At 40.0% G+C, this 22462-nt stretch overlaps 1 pseudogene; it reads left to right on the top strand.

The window, feature by feature from the left end:
- The first annotated feature begins 629 nt into the window (after positions 1-629).
- On the top strand, positions 630-1355 carry LOC143269482 (small ribosomal subunit protein eS6 pseudogene; annotated as a pseudogene).
- The last annotated feature ends 21107 nt before the right edge of the window (positions 1356-22462 follow it).

Genomic DNA, 22462 nt, shown 5'->3' with positions numbered 1-22462 from the left:
AGTGTGAGCCCTGAGCCTGTCCCTCCTGTGTCCTAGCTCGCTTGCCCCTCTGCCTCTACAGGCAACTCCCTATATATCTATGAGAAAAGTATGAAGGCCTGTGTTGTACAGCATGATCCTCTGGGCCCACCAGCCACCATCTTCATGGGTTCTGTTGTGCTTGCTGGCAAAAGGTCACCTCAGTTGGATTTGTTGACTGTTGATGCTCCCTTAGAGAAGAAGCGGGTGGGAAGGGTTATTGGAATCTCACCTGAATATCCAGCCACTCGTCCCAGAGAGTTGCATGCAGTTCTGACCTAATTGCACATGCTCCTGGGGTCTCGGGGCTAGATTATATAGGCTGCACCAAACAAGGGGAAGAAATCTCTATGTGGTGAAGACTTTTCAATATGAGTGCTTTGGGGCCACCCATCTCTGTAAGTAAACCCAACAAACTTATTGGCCCCCCAGGGTGAAACTTTGGCTTGTCGCTGGAAACTTAGAAGAAAGGGGTAGATATTGCCTAGTGTCCCTCAGGGAGAAAATTCATGCAATAGCTTTGTTTTTTGTTGTTGTTGTAGTTTAAAAACAAGTTAGAAAAGTTTGTCACCCCTTTTTGTGGTGACTTCTAGGTGGTAGGCCATGTCAAGATGAAGCTGAATATCTCCTTTGCAGCCAGCAGCTGTCAGAAACTCATTGGAGGGCATGATGATGGCAAGCTTCGTACTTTCTATGAGGCAGAAATGGCTGCAGAAGAAGCAGCTCTGGGTGAAGGGTAGCCCAGTTATATGGTCCGAGTCAATGGTGGCTATGACAGACAAGGGTTTCCCATGGAGCTAGGTGTCTTGACCTGTGGCAGAGTGTGGCTTTTGTTTCATAATGGGTATTTTTATTATAGATCAAGGATAACTGGAGAGAAGAAGGGAAAGTCTGTTCAGGATGCATTGTGGATGTCAATCTGAATATTCTCAACTTGGTTATTGTTAAAAAAAAATAGAGAAGGATATCCCTGGACTTCCAGACTCTCCTGTACCTCAGTGGTCCCAAAAGAGCTAGCAGAATTAGGAAACTTTTCACTCTCTAAAGATGATATCTGCCAATATGTTGTAAGACAGCTCTTAAAGACAGAAGCTCAGGACCAAAACACCCAAAATTCAATTTTTTTAAAAAATCTTTCCATGTCCCGTAACACAACATCAAGGTATTGCTCTGAAGAACTGCACTAAGGAAAATAGGGAGGAGGCTTTAGAATATACTAAACTTTTAGCCAAGAGGATGAAGAAAGCCAAAGAAAAAACACCAGGAACATCTCCAGGAGACATAGGTAGTCCTGACTGAGAGCTTCTAATTCCAAGTCTGAGCCCAGGCAGAAATAAGTCTTCAAGAGTAACGAATGATCAGACCTGGAAACACAAGTTTGATAATGTGAAAATACAAAGGCCCCCCTGATGATGCTGAGGCAATAGAAGGTGTGGAAGGGGGAAGGAAGAAAGCACCCTCATCTTCAAAGTGAGGCTCAGAAGGGGGAAGGAAGAAAGCACCCTCATCTTCAAAGTGAGGCTCAGAAGGGGGAAGGAAGTAAGCACCCTCATCTTCAAAGTGAGGCTCAAGGGCTCTGGTGTAAGTTGATGAAGTGATAATCGAATTTTAGATAGAATATGTAAAACCATATCTATCTAATGACAGGCCAGCATTGGGGTGGAGACATGGTTAGTGTTGAAGAGCACTGGCTGATCTTTCAGAAGACCTCGGTTTGGTTCCCAGCACTCATGGTAGCTCACAACTGTCGGTAACTCCAGTTCTGGGGGACAACAACTACCCTCTGTGGCTACCAGGTGTGCACGTGGTACACATACATACATGTAAGCAAAAACACTAATACACACAACAAAAACCCTAAAAAAGTAATAGAACACATACTACATATAAAATAGATTTACCTATCAAATTTACCTATACCGTTTATATATAGCCTAGTAAGGTGCTTAGGAAACATATTAAATATTTTCAGTTTTGTAAACTGTGGTGTTAATAAGTTAATATACAATTTAATAAAACTGATCAATAAGGAATTGAAGAATAAGTACCTTATCTCAAACAGTGGAGGTTACAACCAGATGACTAATACAGGTGAAGTTAGGATGGGTTGTAACATTGCTCTGGGGATCCAGGAATGCTGCAGCCCAGAGTGGGATGATGGGAGGTTGTGGCTTTTCAGCATAAACATTTCTCTCTCACTGTATAGATTTATGCACATGCTATTTTACCAAAAGTCCTGTTTGATTTGTTTTTATCTTTCGATTGTGTTTGTCAATAGAGTCTTCAAATAGGCCAAACATACTGTAAATACATTCTACCAAGAAAGTATAGAACACACTTTTCCTTTACATACTTGTCCAAAGTACACAATGCTTATTTCATTTTCACTGACTTTTGCTATTATGTATTTGTTTTCAAGTCTCCCCCCTCACCCCTCTCCCTTTTTAAATCCAGGATCTCATGTAGCCCAGGTTGGCCTTGAACTTGCTATGTAGCCAAAGATGATCTTGAACTTCTGATTCTCTGGCTTTCAAGTCATGAGTGCTGGTGTTACAAGCATGCAGCACTGTGCCCCAAGCAGTGTTGGGGATTGAATCTAGGACTTCCTGCATGGCAGATAAGCACCCTACAAATTGAGTTGAATCCCCAGCCCTGTCTTGTCTTTTATGTGTGATGAAGTATGTTCTTTTAAATGATTAAAATTTACTAATGATGATGCTTAATTCCCCCATGTCATTATTAATGTGATTTTTGGTTAAATTATAAATCAATGAGAGAGATACTAGAACATTCTACTATAAATGTGCATTTATTCATGCCCTCACTTCTGTCAACATTTCTAATATATTCCACAGCTAATCCATTAGACAAACACAAATATCAATTGCTATATTCTCTTTGTGATCGATTTTATTATTGTATGATGTCTGATGACTAAGATAAGTCAGGGTACCTTTTGGCTTAAATCAACACGGCTCTGATTATCTATATAATAAGGTCAAAGCAAGGAGGAGTAAGGCTGTCAAAACGAGGCAGTGAAGGCCGTGAGAACGTGCCTTATGGACCTCTAATCCTCGGAGAGCCTGATCTACCAATAGCCACAGCTGCTTTCCTCAGAATATTCTCTCTGCATTTCCCCACAGCTCATGCTTTCTGTAGTCTGCACCCAGACAGTGCCTGTGCACAGCCAGGAGCCTAGGGCAAGCCTGTTCCTGGGAGACTTGGAACTCTTCTGACAGCTGCTGGTAGCTCATTGGTCCAGACAGCCTTGGCCCTGTCTGTCCAGCCTCTCTTCCCCAGTCAGCTGGCTTTTCAGCCTTTCTTGACCCACTTTCTCTGTTTCCTTAAGAAAGTCCCACACATTTATTCTTGCCCTGCAACTCCTTTGCGCAGGGGTCATGGATTAACTCAGGGGAGGGCACTCTTTTGGGTTATTTATTAGGTCTCTATGGTTGGTATTGGGATTAAAGGGGTGTGTCACCATGCTGACTGTGTCCTTGAACACACAGAAACTGTTTACCATGTGATCGGATTAAGGATGTGTGCTACCACGGCTGGACTTCTGCTAAATGGCTTGCTCTTAGCTCTGATCTCCAGGCAGTTTTGTTAACATACAAATAAAATCACATTTCAGCACAAATAAAATATCACCATAATGATAGCATGAGGGAACTGGGTTCCCTCGCTGTGTGGGCTCTGATATCCCAGATATCTGTTTTGTTCTCTGGTTATCAATTTTCAGTGCCCACCATAGACAGTACATTGAGGCACTCAAGTGTCCAAAGGGGAAAATGGCCCACGTATTTTTTTCAGTGTGTCTTAACTTGAAAAAAAAAAAAAAGTTTTCCAGAGTCGCTGCCACAGCCTCTTGTCAGCCTCACTGGCCAGAAAGTTGTGCAGTGCCCACGTCTCAGTGAGTCATTAGTGAGAAAGACTTCAGAGATGCACAATGCTTGTCCCCACAGTAGGAAGGAAGTCAGCCATCGCCTAACTTCCATGGCATCTCTACTAACGGAGCAAAATCAGAGCTCTGGTCTTGGTGTTTAGAGGTTTATTTTGTTTTCTGTCTGAGTGTTCTCAGGTGGAAGGAAGGTGGAGATGGAGTAGGCAGGCAGTACTTTCAACTTCATCTATTTTCTCAAACACAGACAGCCTTTTGCTTTACTTACTTTTTGCTGGCGCCTTTTTCTGCTGCTACTCTGGGCATTGATGCATTATTTTCTTTCGGTTGTCTTTGTAGATAGTGGATAGTTCTATTTTGTGTAATATTTTTTAACCTGAAAGTATTTTAACATGAATGGTATATTTATGCTTGTTTGGATCATTGACCTGTTCAAATCCACCTTTGCCATATGGTATTCTGCTATGTATTTATTGTGAGATTTTTTTTGTCTCATTCATGGCCCATGGTTTTTCTATATAATATATTTTATTAAAAATTTTCAGACATATAAAAATAAGATAATTAATTATTACATCTCCACAGAGTAACAATGGTGAATATTTTACCACATGCACTTTATTTAGCCATTCTCTCTCTTTTGATAAAGGTTTTAAAATCAATAAAAAGAATGTATTTTGCCTTAAGTGCAACAGTGTCACAGGTCTATGATGCAGCTTACTGGTAGATCACTTGCCCAACACATGTCAACTTCTGATGTCAGTCACTAGCAGCCCATACAAGCACATTCTTAATATAAGTATTTTCTATGTTTTCCTTCCCCAATGCTTCCTTTCAATTATGATTTTTTTCTATCAGTTTTTTCTTTTTTTTAAAGATGGGTTTATTTTTATTTTTTACAAAATATAGTAAGATATAACAAATTCCATCACATAGAAGTTAGACAAGACAAACCAACAGAAGGAAAGGAGCCTTGAAAGAAGGCACTAGAATTAGAGACCCACTCATTCACACACTCAGGAGTCCCATAAAGTTACTAAATTGAAAGCTGTAATATACAGAGAGAGAGGACCTGGTGCAGAGCCATGCAGGCCCTGTGCTTGCTGCTCCAGTCTCTGAGTTCATATGAGCTTTGCTCAGCTGATTTAGAGGGCCTCGGCCTCCTGGTGTCCTCCATCTCTCTGGCTCTCACACTCTTTCCATCTCCTTTTCCACAGGATATAACCTGAGCTCCGAGGGTAGGGATTTGATGGAGACATCCCATTTAGAGCTGTGTGTTCTAAGGTCTTTCAGCATAGCGTCTGGCTGTGGGTCTCTTTATTTCTTCCCTTAACTGCAGGAGGAAACTTCTCTGATGATGCCTGAATAATGCACAGATCTATGAGGATAGCAGAATATCATTAGGAGTCATGTTATTATTTTGTTACTTTTTTTTTTAGACCAGTAGTATTTGGTGTTACCCTATGTCTCTGGGCTATCTGGTCTGTTTCCCAGTCACCCAAGCAGTGTTGGGTCTGGGTTCCACCTCATGGAGTGGGCCTTAAGTGAAATCAGACATTGGTTGGTTACTTCCACAAACTTTGTGCCACTATTGCCCTAGCATATCTTGCAGATAGGACAGATTTTAGATCAAAGGGGTTGTGGATGGGCCTGTGTTTATGTTTCTCTTTTGGTAGCCTGCAGAGTTCCTTCCTGTACCAAAGATGGGGGTCAGGGTCCTATGTAGGCACCAGTTCAACCTCTCCATGTTCAATGAATTGTGTGAGTGTTATCGCACAGCTCCTCTTCTGAACACTTTAAAACTCTTTCACTTTCACGCTCCGCATACTGCTTTTGTTTGGTAGTCGAGTTCCATGTTGGCAGACTGTGAAGGTTAGACTCAGCTGCAAGTGGAGACAAATCCAAAAATCTCAGTTTCTAAAATAAAAGTGTTTTCTTGTTCACAACCCAGTCTCTTCTGGATTGGGAATCTCTTCTTTCATCAGGATGTCTGGCTGGCCTGGCTTCCTGTGTCATCTAGAATGGGTGACTTCTAAAATATCTAGGGCAGAGAAGAAAAAGCTGGAGGAGGTGGGGCATAGTTTTAAGGGCCTGGGTACCAACACCCTCTTTAACTGCACTCACTCGGACACACAGTGCTGTGGGTAGATTGTGAAATGGCCCCACGGGCTCGGGTGTTTGAACATTTGGTCCCCAGCTACTGTGCTGTTTGGGAAGTTTATAGGGGACCTTTGGAGATTAGAGCCTTGCTGGAAGAAGGACGTCACTGGAGATAGGCCTTGAGGTTTGATAGCTCAGCCTCACCTCCTGTTTCCTTTCTGCCTCTGAGTTGCTGATGAAATATGGCAGGCTGGCCTCATGCTTCTGCTACCATGATTTATTTCTCCAGCATGGCTGACTGTAACTGTGCATCCCCTCTGCAACTGTGAGCCAAAATTGACTCTTTCTCCCTTAAGTTGCTTTTGTTAGGGTATTTTATAACATGAACAGAGATGAAAATAAGACAAGTAGTCTTTAAGCTGTTTGTGATGGGAGGTAGGAAATGTAGGTTCTCTGTTTGTTAAAAAAAATCTGTAGTACACATCAATTCTAACTTTTGTTTCCTTTAAAAAAGGATTTTATTTTATTATTAATTTTGTGTATATGTGTGTCTCTGTGTGGACTGTGCACATGAATGAAATGCCTGCAGAGGCTAGAGAGGGCGTTGGATCCCCTGGAGTTGGAGTTACAGGCGGTTGTGAGTTGCCTGTTGTGAGTGCTAGGAAACAAACTCAGGAAGTCTTCTATAGAAGAGCAGTACCTGCTCTTAACTCCTGAGCCATCTCTCTAGCTTCCAACATTCAAAATAAATGGCTTCCGTTCCTTGCCACTCACGTCAGGTTGTCATAACAGAGTACCAAAGACTGGGCAGCTTAAGCAGCGTAGCTTTTCTTTCTCATGGTTATTGGAATCAGGAAGTTCAAGGTCAAAATTTCAGCAAAATTAGGTTTCATTCTAAGGCTTTACCTGTCTTGTAGGTTGCTCCGATCTGTCCTTGTGTTCACAGGGCTTTTCTTTGATATGCTCATATGGAGAAAGTCCTGACCTCTCTTTCTCTTGTTATAAGACCTCCAGCTTCATAGCTTTAGGGCTTCAACCTTCTGCCACCATGTAACCAGTGTCACCTGGCAGGCCATATTTCCAACTATTGTCACGTTAAGGGGACACCATCCAGACTATAGATCACTCTTACATTGAATAGGACTATGATCAAAGACATCTGATCCCTTTCAGTGATTTATATAGATGCTGATATAGAGGGCATGTTCTTTGTACTTGGCATTAAGAAGTATTTAAAATTGGCCAGGTGTGGTAGCACACTCCCTTAACCCCAGAACTTAGGCAAAGACAGGCAGATCTCTGTGAGTTTGAGGATAGCCTGGTCTACAGAGTGAGTTTCAGGACAACCTTTGTCAGACCCTGTCTCAAAAACAAAAGCATAACAAAGAAACATTTAAAATGGGACTGGTTGGGATCTGTTGATCTGCTGGGTATAAAGCCTGACTGATGATGCACATAACTGAATGAAAAACAGAATGGAGAGGGTTGAAAAGGCAAGGCAGAATCCTGACGCCATTAGAAACTGAATTTAGGTGTAACCAAGGGATTCCATGTTTTTGTTTAGACTTTTTTTGACATGAGTATTGGCAGAACTCTGATGTATGTTGGTAAAACAGGTAAGTTAAGTGAGTCCTACAGCTTGCTGGCTCACACTATGCTGGCTTACATCACCCGATAGAATATTGTCTGTCTGTGATTTGCGGCTCAGGATTTCTTCTCCCAGCAGTAAACCAAATGGTTGGTAAACTACCACTCCTCTACAGTGCTACCCCATTCACTGGATCAAATGCCTGCTGAACAGAGCCGAGGCTTGTCAGAAAGGTTAAGCCATTGTTTTACCTTTGGCTGGCTCTTCCATTCTATAGTCAGTGTTTGGTGAGGACACCTAGAGCGTCAGAATCAGGATATCTTGACTCAACATGGTTACCCAGTAAGCAAATGTATTACCTCATATGTTTGCTTTAGGTGCTGGTTTATCACAATGGCTTACTGATGCCATGAGGACCTATGTTTTGCTGGACATGGAGTTGGTTCAATTTTAAGACTGTTCTAGCATTTTCTTGAGGGTGGCCCTCAAGGTACCTATGCCACCCACCACTGCCTTTCTATGTCCACCTGCCTGGCCAGGAGATACTATTTTCTGACTGACTTAGACTAAAGAGGACCTGAGTTTTGTGTGTACCAGGCAGGCTCTCAACTGGTTTTTGCTGTTTCTTTGAGCATCCAACTTTTTATGGTAATGGCCGGGTCATTGTTGAGGTTCTGCTCTTAGGGAAAGAGAAGACAACGGATGTAGGATTAACACTCTGCAATCCTCTATACACTCTGTTGTAACAGTGAAAGAGGAAAGCAGGATCTCCCCATGAATTAGATGCAGAGGCCCGATTGCTTGCTACCCAGGCCATTTCTGACAAGTAATAGTATCACTCTGATAGTTTCCATGGCAACCTGAATTCTGGTGAGTCATCACAACTTATACTTGTCTGTAGCAGGGGAAGAAGATGATGATGCTAAATATGTTCTTAGTGAGCATTAAAGTCTCAGATCTAAATTTGGTGGCAGAATGAATTACACAACAGCAACTAACTCCACACAAAGGTAAGACTTCAGCGATTCTTGAATGGACTTTGGGAATGTGAAACGGCTTGGGAATTGATGGGATAATGAGTGGGAAAGCCACTGGCAGGTCACTCTGGATAGATAGGTTTGGAAATCCATGGCGAACAGTTTAGTAATTTAGTTAGGATTATACAAAACCGATGTAAATAGTTTATCTATTAATCGTGTTGGTAGAATAATAAGTCAGCCAAGTGTAGTGTTTCCATGATACCTGGACTGCAGTGGTCTTGTGGCTGTGGGCATTTCTTTCCCCAAATTAGAGAAAGCTTTCAACACATAATGTGGGTAAAACAGCTGTTTCGTCAAGCTGTTTTCCAAATAGGCTCTCACCATTATTGTTGTTGTTGTTAGAAAGGGAAGTGATGTCAGCGTGAATGTGAAAATGAATTAATGTTGCCTGTCAGGAAACAGAGCTGCTGCCAGGGCATCAGCTCCTGCACAGCTGAGAGATTTCAAGAGAAAACTGGGAAACCACAGACCCACAAAGGCCGTGTTCTGGAATACACAGGAGGCATGGGAAACACAGGCGTTCATGTCTGTTCCAGGGAGGGGACAGCTTCAGATAGCACATCTTTGATCACCACACAGGCAGACTCAGACGATGGTGATACAAACAGTATATCCCATTCCCCAGACTGAGCACTCGATAGAGATAACCATTTCTTGAACCCAAGTCAGTCTGGGAGAGGGTTGCCAGATTTAGCAAGTCAAAATTAAGAATGCATCACTCACTATGAACTTCAAATGAATAATTTTTTTGGGGGAAATATTTCCTAAATGCTGCATGGTAGTTACAAAAACAAAACAATAACCAAAAAAAAAAAAAAAAAACCAAAAACCAAAAAACAAAACCAACCAACCAAACAAACAAAAAAAACCCCAAACTAGGCACTGTTTAAGTTCAAATTTAACTAAACGCTCTATATTTTGTCTGATAACTATAAGCTGAGATAATGGATACTTTTGGGCTAATTCTCAGACCATTTTGATATAATTGTGCTTAAACTCTTCCTTGAAATGCCAGTGTTGACTTTTATAATTCCCTGTGACAGAATGTATTACACATCTCACCCCACTCTGACTCTTTAGAACATGACATTGACTCCTTCGTTGAAGACTGTGATGTGGGTAGGCCTCACAGCTGGCTTGAACAATAGAGTGTCATAAAAGGGCCATGGAGGCTGGTGAGAAAAGGTGCTATTTCTATCTGATTTTCTTAAGATGTACCCCCCAGGAACTGTGAGCTGATATGTTGATGTCATCAGGTGAGAGACCATGTGAGAGGTTACACAGAGAGGGGATGATTGAGACCAGTGGTTTCCAGCTGTTTAAGTGTTCGGATAACCCAGTTTCAATGCCACTCCATTGAAACAGTGTGGAAGATCCAGCTGAACCATCCACATGCTCTACCCCTCCATTTCTGATGGCAAGATAAGTGGTAATAAATGGTTGTTTTTACCTTTGTATTTGATTTGATTGATTGCCTACCTGCATAGAGCTTAGTTTGGGCATGCAGAATACTAACATATTTTCAAGTAACATTTTTATGTCTTTTACAATAACTAGTTTTTGTGGCACTGTGTATCCCAGACTGACCTGGAATTCACAGTAGTCCTTGAACCTCAGGCTTCCAAGTGATGAGATTTAGGCATTGGCTACCATGCGCAGCTCTATAGCTTTGTGTAGAAATTTTCACATACTAGCACATAATAGCCAAGATCTTTAAGTTGGGCTATTGATGTTTTCTTTTTATGGCATCTCAGATACCTTTTGTTTTATTAATTAAAAAATGAGATTTATACATATAAAATTGAATTATATATAAGAAGACAAAAACCAAATAGTATCTGTATACCCTATGTCATCCCCTAAACTCAATCCAGAACCAGTTGGGGAGGAAGTATGCTTATAATCCCAGCTCTCAGAAGATGGAGGCGGGAGGATTTTGAGTTTGGAGCCAGCCTGGGCTACATAGAGGGACCCTGCCTCACTCTCCATACGCCCCCAAACCCTCAGCCCAGGATTTAGTAATAAAATGAATATTGCTATATGCATTGGCTGTTTTGGTTTTACTATCAAATAGCTATTGATCTTTGAACAAATTGCTTATTTAAAGAAGTTCTTCACAGCAGCCTCTAAAATTAACATCTAGAAGCCGGGCAGTGGTAGTGCACACCTTTAATCCCAGCACTCGGGAGGCAGAGCCAGGCGGATCTCTGTGAGTTCGAGGCCAGCCAGGGCTACAGAGTGAGTTCCAGGAAAGGCGCAAAGCTACACAGAGAAACCCTGTCTCGAAAAATTAAAAACAAAAACAACAACAAAACAAAACAAAACAAAACAAAACAAAACAAAAAAAACCAAAAAACATCTAGAGATAAATAGGTTTCATGGCCACAAAAAAGAATGAGTCAGAAGTAGTAAAGGTAGAGAAAATCTAACATGGTAGAAATAAGAAAAGAAAAATGCTTTAAGAAACTCCACAAGAAATGAGAAAACCGTATTTGGGGACATTTTAATGTGCTCTTGGAAGACTCAAAAGAATACTTGAGAATATAGCAAAACACCCCCTGTTGTTGATATGATAACTCCCAGAATTTATTCATGTGTTTCTTGTAATCTCTGTAACAAAGCCAGTAAGTGTTCCCATGAGGTCCCCAAGTTCCTTCAGAGGATCCCTTGGAATATAAACATACACAAATACCTAGCAGGGTAGAAAGAACAGAAAGCTATGAGGGGAAGTGACCTCACCAGACATTAAAACATAATATAAAACAGCTTGATGTTGATACATGGGTACTATTATACTTTGGACCTACAGGGTCCCTTAAAGTCTCATATGTAAAAGGCTTAGTCACCAGCCTATGGTGCTATTGGAAAGTGATAGGAATGTTGGGGTGGGGGCTAGTGGAAAGGAATTAGGTCATTGGGTATTTACTCTTGACACTTTTTTCTTTCTTTAAAAAAAAAGCAATATTTATTTAATGTATGTTCATGGTGTGTGTGTGTGTGTGTGTGTGTGTGTGTGTGTGTGTGTGTGTGTACATGTATATGTGGAGTGCCTGTTGTGCTACAGCATCTATGTGGAGTTCAGTGGACAACGTTCCAGATTCAGCCCCTTCTTTCTATACTGTTGAGGCAGGGTCTCTCCCTTGTTTCTGGTGACGACCTACTTATTTCAGGCTAAAGACTCATGGGCTCCCAAAAATTCTGTCTTGGCTGCCCATCTGGCCAAGGTGTGCTGCAATCTGGGATTACAATCCATGCCAATGTGTGGTTAAAATGAGTTCAGAAGAAGATTCAAAAGTATATAGAAATGAAATATATAATGTAATTATGAGAGGGCTAGGTATAGTGGTACACATTTTTAATAACAGCGCCCAGAAAACATAGGTAGACAGATCTTTGAGTTTGAGACAGCCTGGTCTACTCAATGAGTTCTGGGCTATCTAGAGCTATGGAGTGAGACCCTGTCTGAAAAAAAAATTATTACTAGATCAAAGATGTACTTTTCACGAATAATGTTGAAACCAAACCTTTCACCCATTTAGGGATTAAAAAAAAACTCATATAATACACATAGGTATAAATTCCAAGTATAAGCAAGTTTTTTTAAAGACATAAAACATGATATCATCTAAGCAGTAGAAAGAAAAGTAAGTGAATTGTTCTATAATTCGAGTTACAAGGGAAGATTGTTATTGAAAACCTAGAAACTAACAGTGTGTCTGGTGGGGGTGCCTCAGTGGGTAAAGGCACTTGCTGACAAGCCTGGAGACCGAGTTTGATCCCCAGGAATGGTGAAAGGAAAAAACCAAATCCCACAAGTTAATCTCTGACCACCACACGCACACGCACACACACACTCTTTATACATGTACCTGTACACTAAGTAGATATATACATGTAAAAATGGTTAAAAATTCAGAGACTATAAAAGATAACTTTTACTTTTGATAACTTTACTATACCAAAACAATTAAAATGTAAAAATATCATAAAGTAAAAGGAGAAAGGATAGATGGTCATATACTACATATGTTACAGATGTAGGGAGATATTGCTGTAGTATATAGAATGCTTAAAGATTGAGTGATTGGCTCCAGAAAATTTTGATAAGAAAATGAATTAATTATATAAAAGATGAAAGAGCACTCACCATTAAACATATAAAAAAGTCTTCAACTTCACACATCATTATGGAAATAATTAAAATTAAGTGTGAGACTACTTCTTACCTATAATATTGGTAAAAAATTACAATGATATGGCTAAAAATTTTATTGATGAGATTATAGAAAAAGCCATTTCTATAATTACTTATGAAAATAAAATTTGATAAGGTCTTATTGAAGCAAAAATTGAAATTATTATTATTATTGATATGCATTTTAAAAATATTTTATTTTATAATTAATTTTACATATCAGCCACAGATTCCCCTGTCCTCCCTCCTCCCACCCCCTGCCAATCCACCTCCTATTCCCACCTCCTCCAAGGCAAGGTCTCCCCTGGGGATTGAGCTCAGCCTGTTAGATTCAGTTGAGGCAGGTCCAGTCCCCTCCTCCCTGCACCAAGGCTGAGCAAAGTGTCTCAACATAGGCCCTAGGTTCCAAAAAAGCTGCTCATGCACCAAGGACAGATCTCACTGCTTGAGGGCCTCCTAAACAGTTCAAGCTAATCAACTCTCTCACTTGTCCAGAGGGCCTGGTTCAGTTCCATGGGGGCTCCTTAGTTCAGGTGTTTCCACTAGTTTGGCTATTTATCCCTGTGCTTTTTTCCAATAATGGTCTTGATATCTCTTGCTCATATAATCCCTCCTCTCTCTTGCCAAATGGACTCCTGGAGCTCCACCTGAGGCTTGGCCATGCTCTGCGTCTGCTTTCATCAGTCACTGGATGAGAGTTCTATCATAACAGTTAAGGTGTTTGGCCATCTGATCACCAGAGCAGGTCAGCTCAGGCACTCTCTCAACCATTGCCAGTAGTCTATAGTGGAGGTATCTTTGTGGATTTCTGGGGACCTCTCTAACACTCTGCTTCTTTCTATTCTCATGGGGTCTTCATTTATCATGGTGTCTCTTTCCTTTTTCTTCCACTCTGTTCCTGATCCAGCTGGGACCTCCCGCTTCCCTAAACTCTTTCCCCTGACCCTTGCCCTCCATTACTCCCGCTCCCTAGGTTGCTCATGTTGATCTCATCCATTTCTCCATTGCTGGGTGATCCCTGTGTCTTTCTTAGGGTCCTCTTTACTAGGTAGCCTCCCTGGAGTTATAAGTTGTAGCCTGGTTATCCTTTGCTTTACATCTAGTATCCACTAATGAGTGAGTACATACCATATTTGTCTTTCTGGGTCTGAGTTACCTCACTCAGGATGATATTTTCTAGTTCCATCCATTTGCCTGCAAACCTCATGATGTCATTGTTTTTCTCTGCTGAGTAGTACTCCATTGTGTATATGTACCACATTTTGTTTATCCATTCTTCAGTTGAAGGGCATCTAGGTTGTTTTCAGGTTCTGGCTATTATAAATAATGCTGCTATGAATAATGTTGAGCATGTGTCCTTGTGGTATGATTCAACACTCCTTGGGTATATGCCCAACCAAGAGTGGTATAGCTGGGTCTTGAGGGAGGTTGATTTCCAATTTTCTAAGAAAGCACCATATTGATTTCCAAAGTGGCTGTATTATTATTATTATTATTATTATTATTATTGATATGCATTACGTTTTAAAAAGTGCTGGGCACAGAAGCCAGGTGGTATACTATTGAGATCCAACACAGTTGGCCATTTTTATGTGCTCTTTTCAGAATTGTCTATTCAGATGTTTTGTTCATTATGAAAAGAATGGCTCTTTATTTTTCCATTGTGGGATTATGTTATAAAAAGAATAAAACATCTAAGTGTTGGCTATAATTCTGTATCTGACACATGATTTTCAAGGATTTTTTTCTGAATCCATGTAATGCCATTTCATTTTGTTATATCCTCTATTGTGCAGAGAGTTGTGTAGTTTGGTATTGCTAAAGTTACTTATTTTATTTTTTTGTGGCATGAGCCAACATCCATTACCAAGGCAATGCTCTGGAGATTTCTCTCCATGCTTTCTTTCTGGCTTTAAATAACCTGGTTTTACACACAGGTCTTTCATCAATGGGAGTAGACTTCTGTGTCTCCTTCAAGGCTCTGGTTTCATTCCTTTGCACATAGAATATGGTTTTTACAGCACATTTATTAAAGAGACTCTTCTTTCCTAGCTGTGTCTATTTGGTCCTTTCATCAAAAATTAGTCAACTACAGATGTTTGAATTTATTTCTGAGCTTCCTGTTTTATTTCACTGGTCCATGTATCTGGCTTTATGACAGTTTTACCTTATTACAGCTTTGTATCAAAGTTTTGTTTTTTAGTGAAAAAAAATTTTTTTTGGTTTTTTGAGACAGGGTTTCTCTGTGTAGTTTTGGTACCTATCCTGGATCTCGCTCTATAGACCAGGCTGGCCTCGAACTCACAGAGATCTGCCTGGCTCTGCCTTCTGAGTGCTGAGATTAAAGGCGCGTGGCACTGCCGCCTGGCTTTTTAGTGAATTTTTAAGCTAAGGTGCAGAATCCTGGGCTTCCTTGTAATATATTCATGCACATGTCTCCTTATAGCTTGCTTATAGTTGAACCATTACCATTCTCCTCTCCTTTTGCCCATGTCCCTAATGCTCCTTCCTCTCCCAAATAGTCCCCTTTTGCTATCTTGTATGTGTATGTCTCTCTGTGAGTTCATGCACATATGAAAGATAAATGTATGGTATTTTGTCTTTCATTCCCTACCCTCTCCTTTTCCTCCTCTCCTTAGTCTCTCTTATTTCCCCTAATGTGTCTCATTTACTTTCATGTTATCTATCATCTGTAAATCATCTATCCATCTGTCTGCCTGTCTACCTATTAATCATCTATTACCTGTCTTAGTTAGGGTTTCTGTCGTTGTGATGGACCACCATGGCCAGAGAAACTTGGGGAGGAAAGGGTTTATTTGGTTTACATTTCCATCACTCTTCATCACTGAAAGAACTCATGACAACTCAAACAGGGCAGGAACCTGGAGACAGCAACTGATGCAGAGGCCAGGGAGGGATGCTGCTTACTGGCTTGCTCCTCATGACTTGCTCAGCCTGCTTTCATAAATAACCAAGGACCACCAGTGAGTGATAGTACCACCCACAATGGGCTGGGCCCTCCCCCATCAATCACTAATTAAGAAAATGTCCTTCAGCCATATTTTATAGAGGCATTTTTTTAAATTGAGTTTCCTTCCTTCTAGATATGACATAAAACTAGCCAGATTTCTTTCTTTCTCTCTCTCATCTATCTATCTATCTATCTATCTATCTATCTATCTATCTATCTATCTATCTATCTATCTATCAATCATCTATCCCTATCTCTTCACCCATCTAGATTCTGTATATTGAAAACATATCACTTGTCTTTCTGAATCTGGTTTATTTTCTCAGCATGAGGATATCTAATTCAAACTACTTTTCTGCAGGACTGTGTCAGAGATTATAACTATGAGGAAGTAGTGCTTTCCTGGAACAGTGGGGCAGATTCACATATAAACTTCAAGTTGTGACAGCTGCAAGAGCTTTTCTTTTTTTTTTTTTTTTTTTTTTTTTTTGGTTTTTTCGAGACAGGGTTTCCCTGTGTAGCTTTGCGCCTTTCCTGGAGCTCACTTGGTAGCCCAGGCTGGCCTCGAACTCACAGAGATCCGCCTGGCTCTGCCTCCCGAGTGCTGGGATTAAAGGCGTGCGCCACCACGCCCGGCGCAGGAGCTTTTCAAGAAGCCAGAAAAGGAATCCCAAGGTAGAGTAAGTGGTTTAAGAGTCCTACCCTTAGCTAATGAGCCTTTGGCAACTGACAGCTGCCGGGAGATGGAGAGCCACAGTTTTCTTTGAGGATGTGGTCCCTGGTAGGTTTACCATGCTCGAGTGGAAGACCATACATCCAAGAGTATATGCGTTGCATCAACTCTACTTGATGGGGTTAAAGAGAAAAAAAGAACACAAATTGGGTGATAGGCAAGGCTGGGTGTCTGTGAGGAGTTGGGCATGGGTGATACATGTGATGAATGTACATTGTATGTTATTCTCAGAGAATTTATACAAATGAAAAAAATAAAAGGAAGGGAATATAAAATAAAAACAGAAGTGCTTTTGTAAATAATAGATAAAAACCCAAATACCAGGGACTAGAGCGATAGCTCTTGAACTTATACAAGCATGTGAAACTGAATTTGGATCTCCCAACCCAAGAAGTGGTAGCACATCTGTAATCTCATTAATCCTAGTGCAAGATGACAGGTCAGCTAACTTAGTCTGCATAGCAATGAACAATAAGAGATCTTGCCTCAAAAAAACAAGGTAGAATTGAAGGATGACACTCAGTACTCTGGTCTCCACACATGTACTCTTAATGAGTCCTTGGATATGGTAAGCAATTATTTTGAGAAATGTGTCTTTGTTTATTAGCATTTTAATAGTTTCCTATTTTTATTATGTCTTTATCCAGTTTTAGTATCAGGCTAATGCTTGACTAATATAAGGAGTTTGGTAATGTCTCTTTCCTTCCTATTTTATTGAATTTTGAGAAGCTTTATTGGTAGCATTTCTTTAATGGTTTAGTAGAACTCAGCAATGAATCTATTCAGTCCTTGACTTTGTATTTTTGCTTTTAGGTAAGAGACTCTTATTTGGATCTGTTTGGACCTGTTTAAGTTGGTTATGCATACTTGATACTTACCAGAGGCCTCATATGTCTAGGAATTTATCCATTTCTTATTGGTTTCCTAGTATTTTGGAAGCTTTTAAATATTCCCTGGAATTTGTTGTAATATGCCCCATTTTCATCTCTGATTTTATTCTTTTGAGTCTTATCTCTCTGTATTTTGGCTAATTTGGCTAATGGTTTGTTGACCTTATTTGTTCAAAAAACCAGTTCTATTTTTAGGTATTATTCATTTAATGTCCGTTTCATTAATTTATGATCTTTATTATTTCTATCTACTGCTTTTGGGTTTTGCTTGTATTTGATTTTCCAAGGCATTGAGATGTATTACTAATTTTTTATTACTAGTTTTTTCTTGTCTGAGATCTCTCTGGTTTTTTTTAAAGGAAGTATTTATAAGCTTTCATAGAACTATGTTAGCTGTATCCTAAAGATTCTTATAAGTTGTGTTTTCAGTTTTATTTGATTCTAGAAATGTTTAATTTTATTCTCCCTGGATTTTTCCAATCATCCACTGGTCATTTTAGAGTATATTGTTTAATCTCCACACATTTGTTTAATTTCTGTGGCCTCTCTCAGTATGGATTTCTAGTTATATTTTTATAAACATTTACAAGCTAAAGTAAAGTAAATTATTTCAATTTTTTGGCATTTGTTTGAAATTTGTTCTATGGCCTAAAATGTTTTTAGAATGTTCCATGGGCTGTTGAGAAGGATTCCGTATCTAACTGATGGAATATTCTGAAAATAATTATTGATTATCTACTACTTGATCCATGGCACATATTTACTCTAACGGTTTTTCTTTTGGTTAATTGTTAATCTGGATGACCTGTTGCTTGATCAGCTTATTGAAGTTCCTCCCTATTAGTGTGTCAGGACCTATCTATTCATTAGTGTTTGTCTATGAAATTGTGTACACGAGTGTTAGTGCATATGTTTTTATCTTGCTATATCTTCTTGATGGATTGTTGTATTTAATAACATACCATGGGCTTCTTTATTTCTTCTTACTGAATTTGGTTTGAAGTCTACTTTATCAGTGATTAGAACATTGACACTGCCTTGTTTTGGCTTCCATCTTCCCCTTAAATTGTCTTCTGTCCTTTCACTCTATCTGTGACTTTGTCAGTGAGTTGCATTTCTTGGAGGCAACAGATAGATGGATCTTAGTTTTTAATCCAAGTAGCTACTCTGTGTCTTTCCTGCATTTTCTTGACTGAGACTGTCTTTTTTCCTTCACACGTTTAGGATTCCTTCAAATACTTTCTTCATGCTGGCTTGCAGGAGATGAATTGCTTTCGTTTGTGCTTATGTTGAAATCTATGTTATTGCTCTGTTAATTTTAACAGATTAATTTGCTTGCTATTTCAATCATGGTTGGCAGTTATTTTCTTTTAAGGGCTGGCATATATTATTCCATACTTTCCTGTCCTTGAGGGTTTTTGTTGAAAGCAGTGGTGATATTCTCATGTGTTTGATTTTGTGAATTATCATTTTCTTCTAGCTTTGAGTTGATTTTCTTTGTTTTGTATTCTTGAAGCCTTGGCTATAGTATTCTATGACTGTGGCTAATGTTTTAGCTGGGAGCTAAGAGAGGTATCTTCCAAGTGTGTTGGGAGTAAGGGAAGAAAACACAACATGGGTATCCTTGCAGGTAGTGCTATCTCCATAGTTTTTATAATCTGTTATGCATTAAGCACCTGCTGGAGGGAATGTGGCTGAGTATTCCCAGTAGTTAGATGGAGCTCCTGCGTTTTCAGAGTCAATCATCATGAACTTCATTGCGGATTAGATGGCTTCAGTGGCTTCTCTATCCTCTGATCTGAGACAAACTCTAAAGTTACTCTCAGGTGACAAGGCCAGTTCCTGGCTGCCGAGAGCAAGGTGAGTTTTCCTCTATACTTCATTATTTGAATTGGACCTCCTACCAGGGTACAGTTTTCATCCTGTTAGCACTCTCCCATTTACTTTTCCTGACTGCCTCTTGTGAGTATCTCTTGGATTGGGACTGTGGGAACTGACTTCAGGTTCCTTGACTTCTGATAGATCAGCATTCCCAGGCCCACTGCGTGGCTCCATTTTAAACAATAATTTCCTTCTCAAGATGGTGCCAAACCACAGACCTCTAAGGAATAGGATGTAGCATAAGGAAATTTCTCTCTACTGTTTGCACATTCCACAAGAGGGGTCACTGTCTCAGCAAGCCCACAACTGGATTTGAGATGATTTTAGACTGCTGTGGGCTTGTTCTATGCTACAACCTTCATGCTCTTTGTGCGAGGCTTCTGCTTATCCCAGCCTCACTAGGGAGCCACAGGCTGGGACTGTGTGGTTTCCTTTGCTTAGTCACTCTTGTTTCTCCACGCCTTTTATTTTTCCTCATCCTGTTTGTGAGTACATCTGTAACTGTTCTTTTCAGTCCCTCTCAGGAATAGACTCCATTGTTTCTTATTGCCGTGTCATACTGATGTAGTTTCAAATCCACCATCTGACCCAACAGCCTCTAACACAATTTAAAAACAAGAACTATGCTATCTCCAACGTTGTTTCCCCTTCTCAGCATTCATTTGACTGTGGATCATCTCTTGTATTTCCATGCAAATTATTTTTTCTACTATTGTCAAGAATGTCATTGCAATTTTGATGGGAATTTTGTTGGATATATACATGGCTTTAGGTGGTATGTAAGAATAAAGAGATGAGTTTTTGGGTGGTGTGTGTTTGCTGTTTATTCTTTGAGTCATGTAATCTGCAAATAGAGAAATTTTTAATTGTTGCCTTGATTTCATTTTCCTGTCAGAATGCTCTTGTTGGTACTCTAGTACTATGCTGAATGGAAGAGGTAAAAGTGGGTGTCTTTGTCTTCTACTGGATCTTGCTGGGAAGACTTTCCCCATTGATAATAGTTGTTATTTGTGAGTTTTCAATAAATGACCTTTATTATGTTGAGAAACATTCATTTTGTACCTATACAGAGAGATTTATAGAGTATTAGACATTGTCAGATATTATTTCTTCCTTTTTGGGATGTGGTCTTTCTCTTTTTGATACTGAGATATACAGTACATTAATGAAGTTGCATATGTTAAACCAGAAATAAATATCTGCCAGTGATAAATCCCACTGGGTCAATGTGTTGTTACATTTGGTTTGCGACAATATTATTAAGAATTTTTACTAATATTTTATTGAAGATTTTTCATCAATATTCATCAGAACAATTGGCTTGTTTTTTTTTTTTAAACATGGTTTTGCTCATTCTTTTATTTTCTTTGCATGGATATTTTGCCTGAGTGTGTATCTATGCACTATGTGCATGACTGGTGCTTTCTAAGGCCAGAAGAGGACATCAGATCCCTGGAACTGGAGTTGTAGATGGTTATGAGCTTCCCTGAGGGTGCTGGGAATCAAGCTTTGGTTCTCTGGAAGAGTAACCAGTGTCCTTAACCTCTGAGCAATCCCTCCGCCCCTGGCCTCTGGTTTTCCTGTGACATTTTCCTTCTCTGGCTCTACATTAAGGTGGTGCCAGCTGTGATTGTTAGTCGTCATTGTCCACTTGACTGAATTTAGACTCACCTTGGAGGGACCTTTGAGAGTATGCCAAAGTGTTTCCAGAGAACTTCAGCTGAGGAGGGAAGACTCATTCTGCCTCTAGGGGGCGCCATACCCTGGGCTGGTGTCCTGAACTGACAGGAGAAAGCAAACCGGGCATGGACATGTTTCCTGAATGTATAGGCAGCGAGATTAGTCACCTCATCCTCCTATCGCCATGATACCCGGCCAGGCTGGACTGTACTCCCTCTGAATGGTGAGTCCCACACACCCCTCCTAAGCTTTTGTCTCTTTAGACTTTATGCTCGCTTCTTACTCAATCTTAGGGGGTAGCATTCTTTAGGGATTTCTTCTTTCCCCCCAGAATGCCCAGTTTGTTAGCCTTTAATTTCCTGCTTTGGCCATAATTTCAAAAGACATTCTCCCAAATACTGTAATTCAGAATGTTAAGTTTCTGTAAGCTCACTTTTCTTACAGACTAAAATCCATAAAACCTAAAATCCTGCAAATGTACTTTGGAAAAAATTTATAAAACTTAAAAAAAAAAAACAAAACCACACATTTATATTTTAAAGGCACTTAATTTGAGAAACAAAACCTCAGAAAGTCCACAGCTATCTATATAGGTAATAGTAACATATTCTGGCAATCGTGCACTCAGGTATAACAGTTATGAGCAGATAAACCATAGTCCATAAAGAAATCCATCTAAAAATGTGTAAGTGCTGGTTACTATACCAGCTCACTATGCCCAGCTGCTGTAACTGTGCTCATCTGAAATGCTATTGATGGTAACAGTATGGCTTTTTTCCTCAGTGTGTACAGGATGATCATCTCATCGCCATCTTGGAGCAGAGCTAACCTTGGTTCAGTAGTCACGGAAATGAATCAATCAAACAATACAATGATAATTCGGTCTATGGTGATGCCAGTGGAGCCATTAAGATGCTCCAGTGGGGAAAGATAAAACTCCTATCTCAGAGTGAAGCCATTGACCCCTCCTCCACCCTACAGCTGTAAGTGACACGAGCAGTGATAGGGTATGTTAGAAGTGGAAGTTTAACGGAAACCGAAACTGTGTAATGCAGCTTCTGTGAGGTCACCATGCATGATGGAGTAAGATCTTGAGGGGATGCAGCTCCGTTGGGGTCACCCACGCTCCTGTAACTAAGCCCTCCATGACATCACTGGTGCACCGAGTTGGACTTGGATTGCATCTTGACTTTGGTCTGCCGTCCGTGTCCTAGTTGAGGTGAATAGATGTTTCTTTATCTCTTCCCAGGAAAGGATAATGCAATAATGACAGAAAAAAAGGACTGTCTTTTGACAAGATGATCAAAATCAATGATTGTCTAACAACATACATTTCCTAAAGAGCTGAGTGAGATATGGAGAAGTTTTATATAATTACAAATACATAAAGAGGATATCTTCATTTATTGAGGAGGTTTTGGATTTTTTTTTACATATATGCACAATACTTAATATAGATTTAACA

This window comes from Peromyscus maniculatus, chromosome 19 (assembly GCF_049852395.1).
Source record: "Peromyscus maniculatus bairdii isolate BWxNUB_F1_BW_parent chromosome 19, HU_Pman_BW_mat_3.1, whole genome shotgun sequence".
Classification (NCBI taxonomy): Eukaryota; Metazoa; Chordata; class Mammalia; order Rodentia; family Cricetidae; genus Peromyscus; species Peromyscus maniculatus.
This window is presented reverse-complemented; position numbering and strand designations above follow the sequence as displayed.